At 48.8% G+C, this 4,559-nt stretch overlaps 1 pseudogene; it reads right to left on the reverse strand.

Moving 5' to 3' along the window:
- Positions 1 to 2,292: 2,292 nt before the first annotated feature.
- LOC111168868 (josephin-1 pseudogene) lies at positions 2,293 to 3,347 on the reverse strand (annotated as a pseudogene).
- Between the last annotated feature and the right edge of the window lie 1,212 nt (positions 3,348 to 4,559).

Raw genomic sequence — 4,559 nt, forward strand, 5'->3', positions numbered from 1 at the left:
CTATAAATATCAATTAAATCTGTCTGGTCTATTGTGTCATTTAAAGCTTGTGTTTTGATTTTAATTTTCTGTCTTGATCTCCAGTGATGTAAGTGAGTTGTTAAAGTCCCGCGCTATTATTGTGTTACTCTCGATTTCCTCTTTTATAGCTGTTAGCAATTGCCTTATATATTGAGGTGCTCCTATGTTGGGTGCATATATATTTATAATTGTTATATCTTCTTGGATTGATCCCTTGATCATTATGTAGTGTCCTTCCTTGTCTCTTGTAACATTCTTTATTTTAAAGTCTATTTTTTCTTTCTTTTTTTAAATTTATGTATGGTGTTTTCCATTTTTAATATTTGGTTAAACAAAATACATCTTTTGTAAACAAACCCAGCACCAGGCCAACAAAAAGGAATAAAAGCAAGAAAAACAAAAAGCCTAGGATTGCCCCTTACTGGGCATCAGGGTCAGGACTGCCCCCTTTCTAAAGGAAGTGGGGCTTTTTGCCCTTGGGCATCAGCATAGGTCCCTGTTCCTAAGCACCAGAATTGGATATGAACAGAGAAACCAGCCCTGAAATGTTTAAGCGTCTTTGCATATATCCCACTGGCTCATGGACTCCAAGTGCATGGGGACTCCTTTGAAGTGCCATTTGCACAGGCCCAAGCAGATTGGTGGCGAGGAGTTTCCTTCTCCTCCCAGGAAATGGCTTACATCACTGACAGTGCCAATGGACACAAGGTCCTGCTTGTGACAATCAGCAACATTGGCTGTAACTTTTGGCTGGTGGTGGTTGGAATGTCATTGTGCAGGGGCGAAGAGCTCCCTGTGGTGCCAAGCAGGTCTGGTATAGAAAATGGTGCAGAAGAGAATGTGGCCACTTGCTGAGAGGGTGTAATGCAGTTGCCACTTGGTGGCCTCTGTTACTCAGCATAAAAAATGGCCTTGTTGGATTGAAGATACATGTGCAGAAAAAGTGCTGGTGTACACATGCACTGCAGTCACAGTGGGGAGAAAGCCTCAGCTTCATCCCGTTAAGCTTGCTCAGCTGGACATGCAAGTCCCAGGCTGGCTCTGCTATTGGAGAGGTCTCGCCAGTGGGGCAGCTCTCAGACCTGCCGAAAACACTGACCTGTGAGGGCTGGACAGGCCATCCTTACCTGCCCGCCTGCCCTGAGAAAACCACAGCCCCTGTGGTTACAGGCGGTGTAGTATGACCCTTACTTCTCCTTTTGTTTTCCCAAGTTACGGGGAGAATAGTGGCCTACAACTATTTAAAGAGGTAGGGGGCAGGTCTATTCTCAGTTGATCTGTAAAGGAAGCTACAGAGAGATGACAAAGCGTAATGCACATGTCCACCCAATGTGAGGGCTCTGCTTCTTGTCACTATAGTGACTCCAAGCCTAGGATTTCTACCCATTCTAGCTGCTCCAAGTTTCTGAAGGCTTATCTTCCCAATACTTTCCTTGCCCAACTCTGTCTCAAACCAGTAGAATTTGATGTCAAAGGCAGTCTTATTTTTTTCCTGATTTTTGCCAGAGTGGGTCAGCTGGAAAAACTGCCCTTTTGACTATCTTGTGCCCCAAAGCCTCCTAAACCAATGCAATGCAGTGAAGTGGGAGGGATGATGATGGAGTGAGGCGGACAAGCTGCCCATGCCTTCCCCAGCCTGGTTCTGGCCACATCCTCTTAGGTATCTAGCTCACCCTGTCACACTAGACTGTCGCAGGATTCAACCGCCCGGCATGGAATATTAGAGAACTTTCCCTTATAAAACTCCAAGGATGGCCATAAACCACTCTTAAAAATGGGGTAAGGGCTGCATTAAGTGTTGGAGACAGCATGCTGTACTGCTGCTGCAGTTTTGGAGATGGTTTCCTAAGAGGCCTTTTTCCTCTAAGTCCTTCAAACCCGTCAACGTGGGCTTTGCCTGTACTGTGTCTTCAGATCCACTGGTTGCCAGGAAAGGGGAATTGAAGGCAACATCTCCAGGTGAGTCAGAGTAGCAGTGAACTCTAGCAGAGCCTCTGCCAAGTCCTCAGAGAAATGGGGAAATAAGCTAAGACCCACCTTTCTTTCTCCTCTCTTAAATAAAACAAAAGTCTTCCATAACTTGCCCTAAGCACACAGAGCTCCCACTTTCCTTTCCCAGAACAAGTAACACTGGTTGGTTCTGTAACAGTCTACACGTCTGTCCTATTGCACTGTCAAACCTGAGGGGGAAAACCCGTTGAGATGTTTGGGGACGTGGCAAGGGCAGACCCACTGTAGAGGCCACAGCACATCACAGAGGATTTCAGGGTTTGAGGTGAGGGAAGGCTGGGTAGAACTGTGTTACACATCAGCCCTCCAACTCTGATGGGCCTCCACCTCTTCTGGTACCACCAGCAGGAGTTCACAGTTCTTTCCTCGCAAAAGATGTTTTAGAAATTTCCTGAGCTTGCCCTTGCCTCCAATCCATGCGGGAGTCTTCAGTTTGGAGTCGAGGTTGTAATAGGCACCTCCCACCTCTCGAACACAGATCCAGTGCTGCCTTTTGAGTGGCAACTTCAGTGGACCCCAACACAGGCTGGAGGGCAGATTCATGATGAAGCCCATAACGTTAGTGAGAGCAATGGCTCTGACATCCTTGAGCTTGTCCCACCAAACAGCTTCATAGTCTTTGGTTTGAAGTGCTGCCATAATGACGTTCACATCGTAGTTCCCATTTCCCAGCATGCTCTTCTTGTGGGGGGTCATCACCATGGTGTTTGGAGACAACCTCTGGAAAATCTCTTGCAGCGTGTCCCGGGTGAAGGCATTGCTGTCCTGGAACACGTTATTGAGGGCGTGCAGAGCACAAAGCTCCCTGTGCTGTTTCTCATGGTAGATTTGTAGGGGTGCAGCCTGGGGCACCTCCAATGATTCGGATTTAGCCTTGTCTCCTTTCCATGGCACGCAACTCATGTTTTTCGTTTTAGGTTCCAGAGAGGGCTAAAAACACCCCACTCTTCCCTCCTGAGGAGGAATGTAAGCTTCTCAGTCTTTGCAGGATTCCTGAGGTCTACCTTATTCTCTGGTGTCCATGATTTATGCTTTGTCACGGGGAGAAAAGGTTGTAATCAAAAGGAACAATAATCCCCCTCTTCTCAAAACAAAGATAACTTTTGGATTTAGTGTATTTTGCCACCACTGTCGAAGTGCAGAAGTTTAAAAAAATCATATAAAATCTAAGACCTTGTTTTCCTTCTTCCACCCTCCTCTTCTACCCCTTCCAAAAAAACACGATTTTCTTGCTGTATTTTCCTTTCTGCAAATGCCAAATAGGCCTCAAGGCAGGAGGACCAAACGGAGTCGGTCACATCGCTCCTTTTCTTCCATTTCTTTGGTACCACAACGCCACTGACTCAGCAGACAAGGCCTAGGTGGCGGATAAAATGCAAATTTCGAGCAGCTAGCGAGGGCCGGCCAGCGTGGGATCGCGGGCCCTGCTGGGGCGTCGGGGGAGGCTCTCCATCCTCTCGGGTGCGGTGGGACCCCGCGGGGCAGAGGACGGCGCAGCTCTCTCAGAAAGCACGGACTCTCTCTCACCCTCTCGCCGCGGCCCGCTGCAGGCCGCCACCTGGGCCGCGCACGTGCGCACCTGAGCCCGACGTCAGCGGCCCCAGCCCGGCGCCGTGCTCCGAAAACGCCCTCTTTCGCCGTCCCAGCCCCCGCCCCGCCGCGGCATCCCCTCTGATGTCGGCCTGATGTCAGCGGCGCCGGCTTTGGGGCCGCGGCCGCCGTGCATCTGTTGCGCGGGTGCAGGCTGCGTTGGGCCCCCTGGCGGTGTGGGGTGGGTAGCCCGGCGGCAGCTGTAGTGGCAACTCGCCGCAGGTAGAGATAGTGCCCGGCTCCTCGGCTGGTGCCCAGATCCTCTGCTCTCTCTCTCCGGGGCTGGGCAGGGCGGAGGACGGAGTCCCGCCCCGATGCCTGTCCCACCCCTCTCCTCCCCCGGGGCGTCGGCTCAGTTCCCAGTCTATTTTTTCTGATATGAGTGTTGCTACTCCAGCTTTCTTTTGATTTCCATTTGCATGGAATATCTTTTTCTATCCCCTCACTTTCAGTATGTATGTGTCCCTACGTCTGAAGTGGGTCTCTTCTAGACAGCATATATATGGGTCTTCTTTTTGTATCCATCCAGCGAGCCTATGTCTTTTGGTTGGAGCATTTAATCCATTCACGTTTAAGGTAATTATCCATATGTATGTTCCTATTACCATTTTCTTAATTGTTACGGGTTTCTTTTTGTAGGTCCTTTTCTTCTCTTGTGTTTCCTACTTAGAGAAGTTCCTTTAGCATTTGTTGTAGAGCTGGTTTGGTGGTGCTGAATTTTCTTGTTTTTGCTTGTCTGTAAAATTTTGATTTCTCCATCGAATCTGAATGAGATCCTTGCTGGGTAGAGTAGTCTTGGTTGTAGGTTCTTCCCTTTCATTACTTCAAATATATCATGCTACTCCCTTCTGGCTTGTAGAGTTTCTGCTGAGAAATCAGCTGTTAACCTTATGGGAGTTCCCTTGTATGTTATTTGTCGTTTTTCCCTTGTTGCTTTC

The sequence above is a fragment of the Delphinapterus leucas genome, chromosome 9 (assembly GCF_059928025.1).
Source record: "Delphinapterus leucas isolate spDelLeu-1000000601 "Yukka" chromosome 9, BTC_Dleu_Yukka2, whole genome shotgun sequence".
Classification (NCBI taxonomy): Eukaryota; Metazoa; Chordata; class Mammalia; order Artiodactyla; family Monodontidae; genus Delphinapterus; species Delphinapterus leucas.